At 34.9% G+C, this 20,127-nt stretch overlaps 1 protein-coding gene across 1 annotated transcript in view; it reads left to right on the forward strand.

Moving 5' to 3' along the window:
* The first annotated feature begins 2,596 nt into the window (after positions 1-2,596).
* The window catches only part of Atx-1 (Ataxin 1), a 39,583-nt gene continuing 22,052 nt past the window's right edge, over positions 2,597-20,127 (forward strand). The window contains exon 1 of the mRNA XM_013316928.1: positions 2,597-2,918. The gene's annotated coding sequence lies outside the window, so the exon portion shown is untranslated. The remainder of the gene's footprint in view (positions 2,919-20,127) is intronic.

Here is a 20,127-nt window from a genome sequence, read left to right on the forward strand (position 1 = left end):
AAGGGCCGTGCTTTAATCACGTGATGTTCTTAGTAATTTTTTGACCCCCATCCGCTCTTAAGCGATATATGGTGAGGTTTTAGACTGTCTCTTCTCGCCCTTAACCTAAAATCGATATTAATTTTTTTCATGAAGTTTAAGTTTTTTGATAGAAAATAAATACGCGTGAAATCTTATTTTACCCTCCCCTCCCTATCCGTGATGTTTTGTGATTTTTCTTGAGACCCCTCCGCACCATTTGTATGTCACGTGATTAATGGACGATCCCTAATGCAAAGTAAAAGTACAAAAACATCGTTATTCGAAAAGTTTTCAGTCCCATTTTTCCTATGTATCATCAAAAATGATATTAAACATATTAATTGTATTTGAATACTGAAACGGTCCTCATTTTAAACGTTTATGATAAATATATTTATCCTGTAAATATGATTAGTGTGTTTTTTACCTCGAAATGAAGTAAAATCTATTAAACCAAAACATTTGACTTTATCCTGGCTTTGAAAATAAATTAATTGTAGACATTTATTAACTTAGTACGAGGTGGAAAGACATCAAAAGGAACTAAAAATCATGGAAATACTGACCGAGATGACATCGAAACCCCAAAAAATAGAGAGTCGTATTTGCAGAGGCCAAGGTTTTTGGGCACTCTAGTTATTATGAAGGATATGTATATACACAAGTGCGAGGTTACGCACAATAAATTCTCCGCACCTGCGGTCACGCTCTGCTGACCGTACATATTCTACATATAATTCCACAGATTATCCAAATAAAATAAGCGGACACTGTCTCGAACAGAACAAAGAGAGAAAACAGGAAACACGACAATGCCAAAAACTTTCGATTGTATCGTACGTAGCGTTTATATTTAAATTGTTGCTCCCAACACTGAATTGCAGTCATTAGGCTTCACAAATGGTATTGTTTTTTTTTTATTTTAACACTAAAACTTTCTATTTTCTTAATATTAGTACTTAGAAAAAGTTAAGTGTGTAAAAATAACCTACAAAAATTATTGTCAATACAAAAAAAAAAACAAATAAGAAATGCTATTTGAATAGAATAATTCTTTAATCATTGCAACGCAACATTAAAATTCCTTGAACACACAATATTGCTTCATCCGGATGTAGGCAAGATCTAAGTTTTGCTTCTAGGTTATATGTGGGCATAACCTGTATGTGCGTCAACCACAATTGAAAACACACTGTGAAGAGAAGCTTTGGTTCCTCGTTATAATAAAAGAAAACAAGTTTGAGTGTTATTGCGGCAAAGCGGAACAAATCGATCAATAGCCCTCGCTGAAGAGTTCAACGCTGTCGAGGCCCCACAATCAGAATATCAAATTGTTATTCTAGACTTGTATCATTCCGTGAAATGGCTTTACATTTTTATTACGCCGTAGTAAACAATGTCGAATATTTGTGATTACAATGGGCTAAAACCATAAACGTTAATCAAGATAAACGGAACATATTTCTTTAACAAAAGAACATGTAATAGTCCAACCATTTGTCCTTAAGGACGCACTCGTTCCTTTTTAAGGCTTATCTTAGGAACCGCTTCTGGAACACAATGGCGGTAGGAGGGAGGGCGGGATTATGTACGGATACTTATGACGCTACTGTACTTGTTTCGTTGAACCGTGATCCTCCTTAGTGATAGTTTTACTACGCTTTAATGGACATTCTCGAGGCGGGATTTACAAGTTACGACGTACATTTATTTGAAAGGATATAACATCTTCAGAGTTGTGCCAATAAAATATACAAAGGTTAACGTCAATCTTGACCCGTTTAGGGATCAAACTAATAATATTTGCCACGGTTTTGTTAACTTTTTCATACTTTTCTATGAGATATCATAGATAAGAAACCTACCTACGTTGCAATTTTTAACTTTATGCAATAAATATATACCTACCTATTAGTAGCGAAGGAGCTGTGAACTGGAAAAACCGTTCTACAAAGAGCAGCGACTAACTACTCAATTATTATTCAATGTAACAAGACGTGGAATTGAAGCATGAATCACACAGCACGGATTTGAATTGAATGATACGATGATGTAAATCGCTGCGTTGTCACGAAAGTATTCGCTTATAAATAAATGAAATTGGGCTAATAGATTCAATTTATTTTGATGATTACGGTCGGTGTTGAATACTTTCTTACGGGCGTCAAATAATTGCATCACAGAGGTACGTGGCGACGCTGCGGGAGGGGCGAGGGAGTGGCGCCTCGCCGACGCACGCAGCGGACACGCAGAGCCAAGATTCGGTGGCAACGCTCACACAGGAATTCATTTAGCTTCGAGAAGTGTCCGGTTTCAGTCTGGCACGACGAGCGTTCGTGTTGCATTTACTATTTATTCATGTGTCGGGCGGGCGCAGGTTCTGCCGGTGCGGAGCGGGCGCCGATCGGGGCGGGGGCGGGGGCACACTTACTACGTGATTAATCCGCGCCCCCCGACCCGCGCGGCCCCGCGCCGTACTCGCGCCGGGTTTCCTCGTCCCCGCGCCTCACGGCCACTCGCTACGCACGGCGCCCCGCCACCGGCCCCGCGTAGTGCCGCGCCCGCCACCCGCCGCCGCTCGCCAGTCGCGCCGCGACCAGCGCCGACGTCGCACCGTTTGTAATCGCGCTCCCGCTGAGCCGACCTATGATATCATTCATGCTAATCTCCGCCCGTTGATTTTCCTGCCGAGTGACCGCAGTGAGACGGCCGCGATATCGCGTGTGCCGAATGTGCTCGGACGTCGCCCGTGTACTTTTCCATTGGATACCGAGCGCGCCCACGAAACCAGTTCTGAGTGACGGAACGCGCCTTTGGATGAGGTCTCCGTGTGAGCGTCTGTGACCCGCGGCCTGAGATGCTGCGCCCGTGACCGTCTCGCGACAGTGCCACGAAACGTAAGGATCCATACGTTCATTCGGACGGCCGGTTTTATTACCCGGCCGCCTTCCTATTCGCATGGCGCATACGAGTGAATTTTATTTTCGTCTGGCGGGTGTTGTGTGCGTGTGAGTGGCGGCGGCGCGGGCGGCGTGGTGTGCGCGGGCCGCGTGCATGCGCCGCTCGCCGCCGGCCATGGTTGCTGCTCCCTGGCCCGCTTTATTTAGGTTGTTTCTGAGCGTGGCGGTGCCTTCGACTGCCGCTCGCGCCCGTGCTCGCGTCCGCCTGCCGTTCCATGTTGTGATCGCCTAGGGCTGCCAACGACCGACCACTGCCTGCAAATACTTTGTCTGTTCGCCAGCTGTTAAATCATTCCGTTTATTAATGTTCCTTTTGACTTTTAATCGCTTTCATACGTAATCTGTTACTCAATTATTATAATCAAATCGACGTTAAGATGTCTTCGCAATGACAAACAATGTCATATTTTAGATACGCCTACAATCTCGGTTTTCGTATCAGAGATAACTCATGTTTGTATCTTGTCAGCTGTTTAATAATAACGTACACTTATCGAACATTATCTAAAGTTCTTACTATTGTAGTAGGTTTACATTGACACTTTTTCGATAAGTGTAACCTTCAGAACGTCCTTAGCTAAGCGTCTGCTAAGGAAGCTAGCACGTATTTAGCATTTAAATTAGGAAGACAATTGAATGATAATGACTGGTATTTATATACCGCGAGCACAAGAAGGTTGCAAATGCACACGGCAAATGATGCGCACAAATTGCATATTTAATAATTCGTCACATACTACATATTTACGTCATTGTCTTCAAAAACAGGAAACGGAGAGCTATTAGTGAAATATTTACAATTTTTTTCGGTACATTTCATCCATCATAAAAAGTTGACCTTTATTCAGTGTAATAGTTAATAAATTATGTTTTATAACAAATAGATTTAGCTCTATGATTTATAGACAAAGTGGAAGATAAGAGAAGCTGCTCGGCATGCACTAATTAATGAGATCAAATAATAACAAGTAGGAAAAGCACAAAGACAATTGTTAGCACATTGAGTTCGTTGCGATAAACTCTGACCTTACCGTACACACTGCTAGGGTAACTGTAATAAAATATAAAAAAAATGGCAACATTGACAATATTATTTTAATAATATTATTTAGCTCTCACTAAACAGTTTGATTAAGGACCCGATACAAAAGGCAGTTAGAAACCGCGTGCATCGTGAGAAGGTTTCTGTCTCTGCAGCCCTGACCACTGGTTGTTTGAGTCATGGGATTCCGCAGCCGGTGGTGTTCTATTTTTAATATAACATGTTTTGTATATTTTTTTTGTATATGAAATGTACTATATTAAAAATATGATAAATAAATGAATACGTGTTACAAATGGAAACGTTTAGATGGATGGAGGGTAGAAGGTATCACTAGAACGGCTTCATGGATCTCGCTGAAATTTGGCATAGATGTAGAACATAATCTAGAAGAATATATCGATACTGAATAAGTTTTTTTTTAATTCTGCGGATAGAGTCGTGGCCGACAGCTATTAAAAACAAAATCAAACGTCTTGTAGATTTAATTATCAATTGAAAATACAAAATGTTCTACAACATAAACAATAATAACATCGTTAAACAGTTAGAAAGAATTACTTAATAAATAAAGACATTGTCAATATTAAAAATAGATGCTATTTCGCGTAAACAACTTTAGTAACATTTCATGTTATTCTGGTTGTAGTACAAAGGTCAAGTTTGAAAAAAATATGTTTGCTATATTTTTGATGATTGCGCGATATTGCTATGTTATGCAAGAATGCTTGAATATAGGCAATATTGTACCAAATTTCTGTTGAAAAAGTAACAACTAATAAGTTTTATAAAATTTATTTCATACATGGATTATTTTAATATGTAACTATTATGTTTTCTTTTTGGCATTTTGATATGAAAAAAATACTTCGGAAGGAAGGGTTTATTGAAAACAGGAGAATTTTGAAAGGGGTCTACGAAAAAATGTTTGGTACTTCACGACTGCCGTGACTAATATTGGTGTCCCTGTCTTTTCGAACAGATTGTGAGGGATAAAAATATGTATTAATCCAAGTTTCATTGCATTTTTTTATGTAGAGAATAAATTCTGTCCAGGACTAATAGTAGTATGGTCAACCTACAAGCACTTGTTGAGACTTGTATCTTATATTGGCTCTCGCTTCATTAGCCGGAGCACTTGTAGGCGCTTTGCTTTCATCTTATGAACTACAAACGGCTTTGTATAATAAGGTTGTTATACCATTTGCATATATAAATATTTTTTTTTATATTTTTTTAATTTACTAATATTATAAATGCGAAAGTAGAATGATTGATGGATGTTTTTAAGAAGGTATCTCTAGAACGAATTCTTGGGTCTCGACAAAATTTAAAATAGAGGTAGAGCACAGTCTGAAAGAACACTTAGGATAGTCATTAACTTTTTTTTTAATTCTGCGCTGACGGATTCGCTGGCAAAATATTACATAGGTACATTTTTTCATAATTTAGGCCAATTAAATTATACTATAATTTGCCCTTGGCAACATTTTTTTAAGATGACCTGCCCTGGCAACATTATTAGCCTTCAACGAGAATAACTTTGAATTAAATTTGAATTTCGAATTAAAATTTCTTTATCCTTTGAGACACGATAAGCCCTAGTTACCTCCGCGCCACCTACACTGTTTTTTGTAACAACGGAATTTTCCATTTCTGAAATTTATTTTTCTCGCTTAATATTCGAGAGAATACAGTATTTTATTTTTCATTTTATCCATTTATGAGAGAGAGAGAGAGAGATGTCAGAATGGATGGATGTTTGTTTGAAGGTATCTCCGGAACGACTCAACGGATTTTGATGAAACACAAATATACACAAATATAGACTCTGGAAGAACAGATAGGCTACTTATTAGTTTTTTCAATTCCACGCGAACAAAGTCGTGGGCGACATCTAAACATATAGCTTATTTACAAACGACAATGTAATTTCCGTACTATATTTCGCAGTATATGTATATCCTTTGCGATTAATCTTATCACATATTACTATATTGAGTGCGTGATGTTTACATAGTTACGTAAACGATAAATATATATGATTTATATACTCAAACATATATGTAACTTGAAATACGTCAATAACATATTATGTTTGACTGCTAAATGATATGTTATTTTATCTTACTGTGATAAAGTTATTTTCAATTTTTACACCATCTTACTAATTATAAAAGCAAATGTTTGTATGGATGGATGATTGTTACAAGGTATTCTAGAATGGCTGCATGTATCTCGTTGAATAAGGCATAGATGTAGAATCTAGTCTGGAAGAACACATAGACTACTAAAGTTTTTTTTTTAATTCCTCGCGACAGGAGTCGTGTGTGACAGCTTGTAAAATAAACTTTCACACTTTTAAATCATTAAGATAGATTTGTTTCTAAAATTTATATTTTTAATACCAACCGAAAAATTATTATAAAAGTCAAGTAGTAATAAAAACATTTCCTTCAACAATTAATAACAAAATCTGTTGAGAAGAGTGTTTAAATAATTATGAATACAAAGTAATAAATGTCATCGATGTCATGTTATGTAAAAAACATGGTTTAGCATAGCGCCGCGCCGGCGGCCTTCGACGGGCAAAATTAATTATGCGGTGAAAATAATCGCTCAGTGTGTCTGCTTAACATATCGATAATGAGAAATTAACGCGTTCTAGTTTTTATAACACTAAATAGCAACTGCAAAAAGAAACGACAGCAACCTATAAAAAAGCAGCAATGGTTAGATGCAATGAAAAATAATGGAGAAAGTTTGGATAATCTCTTTTATGGTAAAAATGCCTTTGAATGTGGATCAAACAGTATGTAATAAAAAAACATGACACTTGATTAAAATGGTACACAAGCCGGACGCACCGCACGCACAGCCCGCAACGGATTTTAGTTTGCGTTGTATGATTTAACATAGCGATGCGATGCAAAGCAAATTTATTTAATCCGTGCGTGCGGTGCGTCCGGAACGGGATAATGGACGCGTACCTTAAAACAGTCTTTTAGGAAATAAGACTCCGAATTCTTCTTAACTATTAATAATAATAATAATGTTTGAGTCATGGGATTCCGCAGCCGGTGGTGTTCTCTTTTTAATATATATATATGAAATGTATTATATTAGAAATGTGATAAATAAATGTATATCGTTTTAAAATAATAATTCTTATATAACTTTTTCAATGATATTACCAGGCAACACATTAAATGCTACAGGATTTTTACGTAATTGCTAAGGTGGGAGGCAGTGACATTGAATGTGTTAACAGTGCGTGGGTCATAAATCCAGTGATATTGAAGTTATACGATAAATTATTGTTAACTGTATTATTTGATAGCGAATAAGGTCGGACGAACAGGAAAAAGTTGAAATACTGTTCCTTTGATAAAATATTAAATATTTCTGTTAAAATTATCTACATATGAATTGTAATCATATGATAAAATTTATGAATAATAACACACGTGAATTGGATTTACAAATTTTATTGAAAATATAGCTGTTTACCTTAATCTCTTATTTGCTAGTATTTTTATGATAATTTACAGGGAAGTCCCTTTACTTTACACGTAAGATAATAAATTAAAATATTTTTTTTATTACTCTTATTAATAATCTATAGTTCATCCCTATTTGAATATATCTTTATATATATAATTCTCCTGTGAGTGTGTATGTCACTGAACTTCTCTCAAACGACTGGACCGATTTTGATGAAATTTTTTGTGTATGTTAAAGGGGATTTAGGAATGGTTTAGATTCACAATTTTTATCAAATATTATTATAACTTCATAATAATTTATTCAAATTAAAGACGTGTAGACAGGACAACGTCTGTCGGGTCCGCTAGTAATACATATAAAAATTTCGTATCACGTTGTATGTTCGCGATAAACTCCGAAACTACTGAACCAATTCTTATCAAATTTTGTAATCAAATGTAATTTGGTCCAACTTAAGAGATAGGATACTTTTTATCTCAATAATTGTAGCAATATTTGTAGAACATAGTCTGGAAGAACACGAGGACGGAGTCGCGGGCGACAGCTAGTAGTACTATAAGTATTTAGGCATTCATATTCTACATATCTGAGAAGCAATTCAAAGATATGTGTGAAGTCAACCAACCCGCAATTTGTCAGTGTGGTTGATTATGGCCTAATCACCCTTACCTTAGGGTAGGCTCTGAGCCCGGTGGGGACGTATAGTGAGCTGATGACTCTACATATCAACCTGAATATAATATATAGAGGATATCCAAAATGTACTGTAAGGTTTTAGTAACTCGATGTGCTATTTATCTTATGATTGATCGCTTAATGATATAAGTGGAACGTACACAGCCTTTATTAACTAGCAATAATCTTACTATTATAAATGCGAATGTTTGGATGGATGTTTGTTTGAAGATATGTCTGGAAAGACTCAACAGCGTTTGAAATTTGACACAGACGTAAAACATAGTCTAGATCACATAGACTACTTATTAGGTTTTAAGCGACCGCTGATTAATTATAATTTTAAATACATTATGTAACATAATATTAAGCATTATGTATATAACAATATATAATATTATTTTAGGTATATAACTTGTCTGTTAATACACAAGCACGCAATTTATCAATAAGATTACTTCTCGCTCGTAATAACGGTTGTTTGTTGAGATAATTGCGTAGACAAGTAGCGCTACTAATTGCCTTCAAACCAGAACCGATAATATTTGTATTTTCTTACTATAAATTGTAAATAATATTATGTTATTTTTTTCGTAATTTATTTTTTATAATAATAACTGAAATAAAAGTTACATCTTACTAATATTATATAATAAATATATCGTTTTTGTATGGATGGATGGATGTTTGTAAGAACGGTTAAAGATATCTAGACGAAATTTGGCATAGTTGTAGAATATACTCTAGAAGAACACATATGTTACTACTACGGTTTCTTTTGCATTCCGCGCGGACGGAGTCGCGGGCGACAGCTAATCTATCATAAATTTAATTAACTATAAAAACAAAATATCTCCACTTAAGAGACCCACTGGCCCAAAGCACATTGGATCACTTAGAACAAGGCCTTTAGTGTACATTTACTAAACATACACTAAGGGGGCACTCTGAGTGCGACCGTGAACCATGCGGATACACTAAATATTAACGGGTTTTTTTACACATGAATAATATAAAGTTATGAGTAAAATTATGATTTTTATAACATTTTATTCGATTTTAATTCACTATCATGTTTTTGTTTTATAAATACTTTTGTTATTATTAAATTAACCCAATAACTAGTTACAAATTATTATTCTGTCATATCATAGACATGCGTTGTCTTTGATCGTCGCGTCTCTATATTGTTTATGATTTTGTAAATCATTTCTAAGACAGCGTTGGTCGTGTATTAATTTACCGGTACTAGATTCTTTGATGTTATTACATTTGGTACTAAATTAAATAAACGGACTGGTGTCTGATAAGCAACGAACGTTTGCGAAGAAAACAAAGAGATATCGTGTTGTGTGTGAGTTGTATGAATACATATGTGTGAGTTTGCGTAGGTGTGTGTACACTGGCGAACTTATAACGGCTGTTTGGTTATCAAGCTACCGCCTACGTAGTGTTATCTGGCTTTATCAGCGGCATTAGGAGCGATAATGCTCGCATACCTGTATTTTTCAACGCGCGTATAATTTAACATACATGAATGGATACTCCGCCCGGCGATTGTTTATGGTATGGCAACACTTGACAATGTTACTAAGTAAATAACTTGACAGTATTCAATGAGCTATAGTTACTAAGTAATGTGATATTAAGCATTTTATAAAATACTTTTTAAAATTCGAATGTTGACACTTATCCTGCTTACTAATATTGAAAATGCGAATGTTTAGATGGATGGATGTTTATTTGAAGGTATCTTTACAACGGCTGAACGGATCTCGATGATTTGGCATACATACAGAACATACCCTGGTAGAACACATAGACTACTAATTTTATATATTTTTTTAACTCCGCGCGGACAGAGTCGCAGGCGACAGCTAGTTATTGAAATAACTACACACTGCGTTGTTACCGAATTAACGTTAGCGTTGAAAATAAAAGACGATAGTAATGACGTGGATTATTGGCGGCAGAACTAACGCGAAACATTCTCACGGCCGAAAGAACGGTGTCATATTGCGGTGTGTCAACATTCAAAGTGCAGTCGGCAGCTCTGCCTCAGATTACAGCAAATACGACCGATGTTATCATTTTCATATCAAACCCCGCACCATATTTACGGATATAACGGAGAATTACTCTAATTTTACTGTTTTTGTTCGACCTCAAAGGTCACCCACGACTTCATCACCGTTGGATTAAAAAAAACATTAGTAATTAGCTTTTCCAGACTGTAATTTTTTTTTATAAATAATATCAGCAGATTTTTATTAATTTACTAATATTTCTTGTACCATTAGAACTAAGCTCTAGGCTTGTGCTAGGATATGGTTTACTACAATAGTTGAATGGCGGGATTCGAACTCTCGACTACCTGATTGGTAATCCGCACCTTAACTATTAGGCTGTTGGCGTATCGTAATGTATTTATATTCCATGCATATCTGTTCTGCTTTTGTGGAATAACGTGATAACAAACGCATTTATAATGTTTTTAAGTTTTCATACTTTCTACTAGCTGTCGCCCGCGACTCCGTCCGCGCGTGATTAAAAATAGATGTTGGCCGATTCTCAGACCTACTCACACTCACAAAATTTCATGAGAATCGGTCAAGCCGTTTCGGAAGAGTATGGGAACAGTATTTCAGGGTTCATAGTTCGTCCATTGCATATATCTAAGAAAATCAAAGATATATGTGAAGTCAACCAACCCGCATTGGACCAACGTGGTAGACTATGCCTAGTCACCCCTAACATACGGTAGGCTCCGAGCCCCTCAGTGGGGACGTATAGTGAGCTGATGATGAGGTAGCTTATACGATTTAGAAAATGTTCTACATCCGTACCACATTTAACTCAGAACAATGAAGACGTTTTAAAGATATCTTGTAACAAACATCCTTACATACAAACATTGGCAATTATAATATTAGTAAATTAACTAACTAAGGTGTGTTAATCCACAGTTTTATGGCATCAACTTCATTTTGCGGTCAAATCCAACCACGGGTAGGATAATATAGGACAAGTGCTTCATGCTTCTGTATTCTTATGTCCTTTGCTAAAATGTCTTCTTATGTCTTCATCACTAAACATTGTTGATACATCTCTTAGGATGACAAGAGGATCTTTATTCCTACCGCTTGCAAACGCTACATGTTAAATTATTCCTTCATTTGTTCATCTCTTTCTCTGTACTGCACCGATAGTCATTATATTGTAGAGTAGTTGTTGCTCGCGACTTCGTCCGTGCGGAATTAAAATAAAGTAGCCTATGTATTCTTCTAGTCCTAGGCTATGATCTAAATCTAGAGATACATTCAATCAAACATCCAAACATTCGCATTAATAATATTAGTATGATATACAGTACTTCTGTTCCTTTAGTATATTGTGACGTCATAATCTCAAATCGAATCAAAGTAAGGTCAGCAAAAAAATAGATCTATCCTCAATACATTACCTATTATTATAATCCGCGTCTTACTAACCTAAAATAAGGTATACTTTATATTGTAAATATAAAAGAAATAATTCAATCTTTACATTTTCATATATTTCAACTGTACTAACAAACATCTAATCATAGAGTGCTGGCTACAATCCAAACTTTCATCTTTTTTCAATTCAATTTGAAGCTTTATTGAATGTAAGTAAACAAACAAAAGGCCATGAATAGATTTAGTAATGTTGTTATGACTGTCTTCCAAAGAAAATCGTTTCGGTATTTTTTGATCACTCAATCTTAGCTAACGAAATTTAATCTGGGGTTTAAGTTAGTTAACTGGGGAAAAATAAAGCATTTTTGTATGTAAAATGTCTCAAAAGTAATTTTTTGTAACATATATTTATGTTATTATTTTTATAATAGATTAAATTTAACACTTTATTAGTACATGTTATCCTGCAACACTCAGACACGTCTAATGGGTACTATGAGAGTCCTTAGCTTAGATTTAAGGATAAAAACAAAAAAGACTGCTTAGATAAACATAAAACTATGTGATAGTATATTGATTATATGTCTTAACACGTAATTATTTAATTTTTTAATATGTACAATCAGCTTCATGAACATGTACATATTTACATAGCTTCTTAAAATAAACTTATATACGCCTATAGTTTCAAAAATACGCATGCACGTACCCGTCTGTATACTTCCGACAAAACATGTTATTGACGAATAAATGCGAAATTATTTTTAAAACCGAACGCCTATACATTTAAAGTTTTGTATGTATATATATGAAGCTGACTGTACAGAATTATATATAGAGAGCTACAGCAACAATTTAACAAACCGGTTAATATTTATATCTACTGTCAGATTGTTACACAAACAATAATTGCTAGAAAGGACATCGTGTTTATCAACTCGGGCCCTTGGACAGTAGCGTGTTTGTATGACTCCTGCCTTCGTTTCGTCTATAGGTTAATCAAGATAAACAAACAAATCTCCTGTCTTATGTCACGCTGTCTTTATTACATACCTATATATAAACTATATACACATAAGAGTTACTATATATTCAATATATGTAGTATCATGTGACAACAAATTAAACATATAATAAAGGCAAGTAATAAACTAGAAAACAACTCATAGAAGATACTTCTTGAACTTATTAAATTCCAGTATATGTTCGGTCGAAGAATTAAATTAAGGATTTAATATCGTAAAAAAACTGTCAACACTTTTAAAACAAACAAAAAGAAATTCTGTAATTAACATGTTTGTAGGTGTTTCTTGCAACATAAAATATTGGGCGCAATCTTTGTTTCTACTAACCTAAGTTATAAAACAATTACAGGTCATTTTATTCTAATGCTTTATCGAATCAAGAATAGGAATCGTTTGGTATTAGGTAACAGTTTACATTCACGACGTCTAATCAATGGGCCGGCCTGCGCCCGCGCATTGCGTCATCGCTTTCGCGGCTCCATAGTAGCTTGCGAAACACAGCTTATGCAAGAATACAATGTACGTAAATTTTGTATTTCGAACCGACGCCGTCAACATTTTTTTTTAATAAAGTTTAATATAGACTGCCAGATATACATTTTATAATTAAAAACTTTTGCGATAGTAAACAACGCATCAGCAAATGTAACAGTCAATTCGCTTTTTTGGCGAATTATAACGACCGGTTGCTCGTTTGGCAGTGTTTTTTTTCAATGCCAAAGAAAGTATAAATTGCCAGTTATGATTGAAAAGAAAAAAATTAAAGGAGCTTTATAATCTTAAGTTTCTTAACTTCCCGCCGGACGTTCATTAAGTAATCTCTTACTTATTTAATATAAAAATATACACTCAGGGTTACCCTTAGTGACCAATTAATTAATTCTTAGAGCGCTAGACTATCTCTTTTATAAAACGTATTCTTACGTTTTAATGGAATCGTTTTTTTTTGCCTTGCTTGGCAGTAGTATTGCAACATTTGGCGTGCGGCGGGCCAGAGATCCCACGCTTTTATTTTAGCGTGATAATTAATTGAGAGTTAAGGTGTGCGTGACTGAGAAAATTAAAGCACTTGAAGGATATTAATGAAGCCTTTAACTTTTTATAGTCTACATAAAAGGGTTAAAAATCTGTAGTCATGGTAAAATCATGACTACAGATTTTTTGACAGAGAAAAAAGATTTGAAAAACTTTGGTGAAGTTGTTTGTGTGGTCTATTTAAGTTATTTACTTAACTAGGAATATAAACCTTTTTGTAACTTAAATCATCATCAGCTCACTATACGTCCCCACCGAGGAACTCGGAGCCTTTTTTTTTTTCAGAGGGGAATGCTTTATGCATACTCCGCGCCCCGGAGGGGACGCGGTAGTTATGTGGGATTCTCCTCCATAGCGGAGGCATACCCACTAAACCCCTCTGTTCCTCCAACGCATCGGGACGGGACCACGGGCACGCTTTCGCTCTCGTCCGCGGCCCCGTCTGCGCCAGCTGCCGAGGCAGCTCCCTCTCGGGGGAGGAGCTCGGAGCCTACCCTAAGTTAGGGTTGACTAGGCCATAGTCAACCACGCTGGCCAAGTGCGGGTTGGTTGACTTCACACATATCTTTGAATTTCTTCTCACATATGTGCAGGTTGCATCACGATGTTTTCCTTCACCGTAAAAAAAAAGTCATGTAAATGTCAACGTACATAGCGGGATTCGAACCCAGGACCTGCAGATTGCAAGTCAAACGTTAGACCACTGAGCCACCGGAGCTCCACTGGTAACTTAAATAATAACTTTAATTTGGTACTTAGGTTTAAATACGCTATTGTATTAACTTATAATAATTATTCTAAATGATCAAAAGTATTGCATAGTGACTCGCATTTCGCACAAATACTTGACTTTTCCCTACTAGTTACAGCAATACGGCGATAAACTCTGACCTTAGAAAGGTTGCTTCACGGTAAATAAACGGCAAGTGGCAGTATTTTATCTGTTCAGTGTAAACTCTTGTGTTACCTAATACTGGCTAGACAAAGTGTTATGATATTTATTTTATAAAAATACAAATCCGGTAATAACGTCATCGAAGAAACTGATATTCAATCGTATTAACTGGATTTTAAAATTTTAGGTCACTATAACCGATATTTCGTTTTAACTGTTGTATTGATCGGTCTATTCTGCACATTTGGCCAATTTTTTTTTAAATTTAATTGTAAAAATTTTCATCTCTGCCAAATATCAGCGAGATCTATGCAGTTGATCTGGAGATACCTTCTAACAGATATTCATACATCCTACCATCCAAATATTCGCAAGTATATTAGTAAGATAATGAGATTGGTCAACTTTTAATATAAATATAAAAGTGAATATATAGGGCAATTTAAATTTGCTTTAAAATATTTGTTAGTTGTTTTGTTTTTTTTTTTATTTTATATTGATAAATGGTTATTGACGATAACATAATAGCTTCTTTTTTTAAATATAGCAATATTTTTAGGTAATCGGTTACAAAATTGCCCCAGAAGGTGTAAAACTTTTAAGTTTTTAAAAAATGCCATTAATTTTTTTAATACCCAGAGGGGAATTTTTATTTTATTTTTCTGGTGCCCCTTGTGACCACCCCTATCATCCCCTTCCTATGTACGTAACCTTTTGGGACATAACCTGTATATAAAAGTAATTTCTTGTTGTATCTGTTCCAGACATAAATTATTTTCCATTATCCAATTTAAGCATCTACTTGTAAAGCTAAGACCTAAAATGTCGTGCCTAGACGATATTTTATTCAGGTTATTTGCGATATATCCCGTAGACCTACTAATTTAGGAAATTAGGTCTTGTTCCTGGGAATCGAAAATAGTCTTGATGATCGATAAGTCTGCGGACTCGTTCTGAATTCCGTTTTTAGAAGCATTATAAATGTAACTAGGGTAGGTAAAGACAGACATTGTCATAGGAATATTTATAGACACGGCCTACCTTGTTCGAAGAGCAGACGGGTACCGTTTTAGTAAAGAAATATATTTTGTATTTGAATGTCAATTGAGGAACATTTTTCGAGATTTATCGACAGAGTTTCTACTGCCAAAACGTCTGTATAATTTGTAAGAAATAAAAAAACAACTTTTTTCTATGGTTAAAAATTTTTGCTGAAATATTTCTTTTTGTTCGTTCTCTGATCAATTTGTTACCTGTGCTTGCGTCAATATAACAAACTAAAAGTAACATAAAGTAGGTAATAGTCGAAAAAAAAAATAACTTAAAGCGGATAACGTTTCACGGTTTGTTTGTCGGGGCGATGGCGATGCGAGGCGCGCGGCCTTGCGCGGCCGAGCGACGCCCCGCGGCCGCACGTGTATGCGTGACGTCACGCATACAGCGTTCAAGTTCAATGCTGCCCATTAATTCCACCGCAACGGCCAACATTACTTCTTACTAATATTATAAACGCTTAAGTTTGGATGGATATATGTTGTTACCACTGCTGAACGGATCCGGTTAAAATGTCGAACAGAACACTTACTCGTATTATTCAATTCCAAATGCAACTTATATGTCTCACTCAGTGTTGGTCACTCAGGGAGGGTTGCAGAGTTATTACAAAGTGCTTAATGCATACATGTTATTTCTGAGATGAAGTGTGTTATGCTTAAAGTTTTTTGATAAAAGTAAAATGAGCAACTTTTTAATTTATGACCTACGTTACGATAGTTACTTAGTGAACTTGAGGAAATAATACATTTTGACAAAACTTGTTATTTGGTCATTTTGACCATAAGTTTTACATAATAATATTATCATCGCATTGAAATAATGCATTTTAATTGGTAGATATTATAATTGGTCCATAAATTATTATTGTAAAAATATCCTTCCTTATATGTGGTCAATTTTAAACGATCAGTTAGTCCCAAATTAGCATTTTCCCTAATTATACAAAGATAACCTACACAGCAACTACCTAAATTAGTATTTTCAGCTGGTTAAAAGGTCGCGGTTTGCGAAATGCGAATAATACTTGTTTGTTATAAATAAAGTTAAAAGCCAATCATTAGGTGAATCTGGACCTATGTTTATTCAAAATTGTTAAATCTGCAAGATATCAAAGTCGGATCAGTAATGTTCAGTTCAAAGAGCCGTTAACAGACAGATAACATACAGAACTATTTAAAAAAAAAACCTTCGCTCACATCAAGATTCAATAACATTTATGTAACGTGATATTTCGTCTATGTAAATATTCAGAACATATATACTTTATCAAATTTAATATCAAATCAATAAAATGTTGAGCTGTCTATTTATACAATAATAGGATTGGTCTTATTACTAAAACAGGATAAGAAATAAGAGATCAAATCTTACTAATACATTTACTAATATTATAAATACGAAAGTTTATATGGATGGATTTTTGTGAAATTTGGCATAGATATAAAACGTAGCATGGAAAATCACATAGGCTTCTGATCAAGATTTTTTTGATTCCGCGCGTACGGGGTCGCGGGCGTCAGCCAGTCTTACTTCTTATGTTACTAATATTATAAATCCGATTGTTTGGAGAAATGGATAGATGGATGTGTGTTACAAGTTATCTCCAGAACGGATGCATAGATCTCGATGAAATTTGGTATAGATGTAGAACATTGTCTGGAGGAACACATATGCTAATTAAGTCGCGGATGACAGCTAGTATCTTATAATTGAGAAAGATGGATTTTTACTACATCACATTAAAACAACTAAATATTTCTGGATGTAACTTGTCGCACGAATATAATCTAGAATAGCGCAGACTTTATATTTTGCACACGCACGAATTCGCTGTTCGCGTTTACTAAATACATATCAGTTGGAATATTTATTGTTTATTTTTACGAAATAATGTTAACAAAGGATACCTTAAGTTAGATGCGTTGTTTGGTATCTCTTCTCTGAAACGTACGTTATGAAAACACGAACGCGCGCTTTACTCGGCCATTGAGCCTTCCCCGAAGCGCGCGTGCCATATTGTCAATACTAACAAAGTATAACTACGTCATAACATTCACTTATAATTAAAAAAAAAAACAAACTGAGTAAGGAACATACAGGGAAAAAGTCAATTCAAATTACACATCACAGATAAAAAAACATGATTTTGGGAATCTTTAAATGCTTTATTTTTAATTAAATTTTGTCGTTTGTAACTTACGGACATTATCTGTGCATCAAATGTGAATCTTAAAAGTAATCATAACTACATAACTGACAATCAAATAAATGATAGAAAGGCCGTTAGTCTTGTCCAAAATATTGCCATCTCTCTTATACTCTAATCATAAAATAGAGACAACGGTAATGTTTTATATCCGCGTGTGATCAACACTTCTAAATATTTATGTCTACTTCATAAATTATTGATTACAATGGATTTGCTTTATATCAAAACAACTCCGTGTCCTTGACAACTATCTACTTCACAAATGGCAAACGATGTCTAGTGACATGCCGTCTATTATTTAAGATTCAAGACCAGCTGTTTATGTCCGATTTCGTCGTACAAAAAAAACAAAATTGTAAACTACAAAGATTTTTTCTATTATTCTCTTTATATTGTTTTTAGCCTAAATAACTAGTAAAAAACAAACCAATCGCACTTCTTACTAATATTATAAATACGAATGTTTAGATGGATGGATGGATGTTTGTTTAAAGGTATCTCCGGAACGGCTCAACAGATTTTGTTAAAATTTAGCACACATGTAGAACATATTCTGGAAAAACACATAGGCTAATTTACTTTTTTTTTAATTCACGTCCGACAGCTAGTGTATTTTATACAATTGTTCCGTGTAAGGAAATCCACGGTTAGTTATTAAGTCGCGATGTTCGTGTGGTCATTTAAATCTGTCTACGTGACTACTGATAACAGATGCCGTTGGTTTATCTCACTAATATTTAATTACCATAAGGTCAAGTATCAAGAAGTCATTCGGCGATATTTTGCATGATATAAATATTTTCCAATGTATTCTATTTATAAATTAACCAGCTTTTGCTTGCGACTCCGTCCGCGTGGGGTATAAAAAAAATAATTAGCCTATGTGTTCTTTCAGACTATGTTCTACATCTGTGAAAAATTTCATCAAGATCCGTGCAGCCGTTGCGGAGATACCTTCTAACAAACATACATACAAACTTTGGTATTTATAATATTAGTAAGATTAGTGATCATATTGTCTTTGTTTGTTTTTTCAGAGTAAGAGAGATGACAATATGTTGCGTCTGAACTAAGGATATTAAATAAAATGTAACTTGCAACCCACACACTTTTAGATCACTTAATTTCATGTTAATATGCACTATACACTGTCTTGTGACGTCATCGAAATGAATCCTTGTTATTGTGTCCGAGTAATATCTGTAAAATACAGCGAACAAAAAGTACACTTCAATCGTTATCTGTTACAACTTATTTATATAATAAGACTATTAATAATAACACCACAAAATATTATGGTTCCTGCTCGTTTATTACCTTTAACCCGGAGCGAATCGTAATTTAAACAAAGATAAAACGTGTTTACCCAATTACAAACAGTCTGCACTCTAGGCATGTTTGATTGTTTACATAATTCTCGACGGTCTCTGAACAAATAATGTAATCGAATCTATACTTGCCACCTAGTCATGGGCAAATCAACTATAATCGATGACCTGCAGATCAGCTCACTTCACATGTGTTAAACAGAACAGTGACTCGCAGCTCAGTTTATACCTGCATTCAGTTATGATTTGCCTGCTAGAAATACAGCTCGTGGGACTGGCTCACATCGGGATGAGCCGTGTGTTGTCAATTTAGTTGGCTCAGTCGTTCAAGTCATTGTGACCTGATTTTTGAACCGGTTCATATCTGACTTACACATGTCTATGGCACCGACTTATTTATAATGAAATGTTATCATTGTGATACTTACACGTGTCATGTTTAACAAGTGCTCTCTTATTAATTATAACGAATATTTTCTTGATAACAGTATTTTTCTTGGGTGAAAAAAATAAACTGTTTTCAACGTCCGATTATTTTATCTTAACGACTTTAAGTATAAATAGTAATTAATGTTAAAGTTAAAAAATAATTATTATAAATATATCAGTTCTGCTTGTTTTAAAGCGTTGTTACGATTCCAGTGCCCAAATACTTGTAAAAAAAAACTGTGGAAAATCACTATATCATCTGTTCTTTAATATTATGTATTCTCATAAACATTTTTCTAATATTAAATCCAACTGTAGTTTCGTTTTTTTATTACGCAACATATTATAAATTAAAAATGCCTGTACATTTTGCTTTTAATTTAAACAGTTGTTGTTTTTATACCATGCCAATATTATAAATACGAATGTTTAGATGGATGGATGTTTGTTTGAAGGTATCTCCAAAACGGCTGAACTGATCTAGATGAAATTTGGCATACGTATA

The sequence above is a fragment of the Papilio xuthus genome, unplaced genomic scaffold, assembly GCF_000836235.2.
Source record: "Papilio xuthus unplaced genomic scaffold, Pxut_1.1 DF826945.1, whole genome shotgun sequence".
Taxonomy (NCBI): Eukaryota; Metazoa; Arthropoda; class Insecta; order Lepidoptera; family Papilionidae; genus Papilio; species Papilio xuthus.